This window comes from Lissotriton vulgaris, chromosome 4_1, assembly GCF_964263255.1.
Source record: "Lissotriton vulgaris chromosome 4_1, aLisVul1.2, whole genome shotgun sequence".
Taxonomy (NCBI): Eukaryota; Metazoa; Chordata; class Amphibia; order Caudata; family Salamandridae; genus Lissotriton; species Lissotriton vulgaris.
In genome coordinates this window covers 405,091,399-405,093,111 of record NC_141691.1, presented here as the reverse complement: position 1 = coordinate 405,093,111, position 1,713 = coordinate 405,091,399, and positions in this window count along the sequence as shown.

Genomic DNA, 1,713 nt, shown 5'->3' with positions numbered 1-1,713 from the left:
TCCTCTGAGTGGGAACAGACTGCAGGCGTGAACTCTACTCCTGGGAGGCACAATGCTTAAGTGGCTTGTATCTCCAACAAAGGGAATTACATTATGTGGTTGCAAACCTATCCGTATTACCGACTAGCCTTTCCAAATCCCCCAGAGTAAATTAACTCCACTGGTTTGTGCTCAACCCGGCTATATGTTTGTTCCATTTATATGCTACACTATTTCTGCTTGCATATTTTACTGCTCTTTTACCATGCTTATTGTTGTTGTTTTACCTGCAACTCTGTACAACGCTCTGATACCCGCTTGGGTCACATTCGTGCTAAATAAAACTTTATCAATTAAAAAAAAAATAATAAATTGATGCAGTTGGACTCGATGAGCATAAAAGTATTTGGTCAAGCATTACTTTTTGACAAAACCATGGAGGGAAAAAGATCAATCAATTTGGGTGCTTGTGTGGAGCACATACGAATGTGCAGTAGCTTTTGTATTTTACCTTAAAAAAAAAACACCAGGTGCTTCACGGTGGGCTGTTCCCCCACTATGTTATTCTTTGCCGGAAGAGTACTCTTTGGACTTTTTCGGCAGGACGTCGACCCCACAACATTTGATAAGCATCGGCAAAGTCAATAGGTCTTAACAGTAGGAAAACATAACAATGTATTCCTGTTGCCTTCAATATGAATGCTTCTGTCTACATGTATATCACAGCATGCACTAAAATATCACTTAATCAGATTTGGATATTCTTTTTATATTAACTTAAAGTGTGCATAGACCATAACAGGTGTGCTATGTTTCATGATCCTTGCAGGCCTAGAAGCCATTTTCTTCGAGGCAATACATGTACATATTTCCTGCATTTAATACTAAAGCATATGCTCACTTTCAATGTTGGCAAACACAAGTGTGATTTTTGGAAAATAGGAATTCAGCAGTATGCTTATGTATCTTGATCTTTTTATGGACTTCTTGCATTCTCTCTGTGCGAAGATCAGTGCCTCCTAGTTTCGTTGAAGTAATAGTTTCTGTGATGTGTTTATGCTCCATAGGCTTGTACTGAGAGGAAGGTGTATAAAAAACATCCAAAATTGCATGCATTTTTGCATTATATGCCCCAACTGGCCTTTTGAGTGAGAGCTCTAGTCGTTTGACAAATACTGCCTTGTTAGTTGTGTGCTGCAAGCTATTTTTGCATTAAACACTTGTTAGACATTTAGGCCTCCTGACTTGTTGCGTTTTATTTTAACAGCACCTAAATAAATTGCCTTTGCCACTGCTTTTTCTGTAAGTTAGCCACTGCAGATGTGTGCACATACGTGTCGGCCATCTATTAATGGATTTTAAAAACATTACAAACACAAATGTATTCAGAGATTGCTGACAAGGATGCATAAGTATCAGTAGAGACATACCCATAACAAGCATTTGCAATGCAATGGTCTCGGCATCATTAAAGGTAGAGCTATTGGCATTGCTCATGACATTTTTTTTCTTTAAATCAAAAATAAAACTCTGCACTCACCACCACTCTGCACTCACCACCACTCTGACCTCACCACCACTCTGACCTCACCACCACTCTGACCTCACCACCACTCTGACCTCACCACCACTCTGACCTCACCACCACTCTGCCCTCACCACCACTCTGCCCTCACCACCACTCTGCCCTCACCACCACTCTGCCCTCACCACCACTCTGCCCTCACCACCACT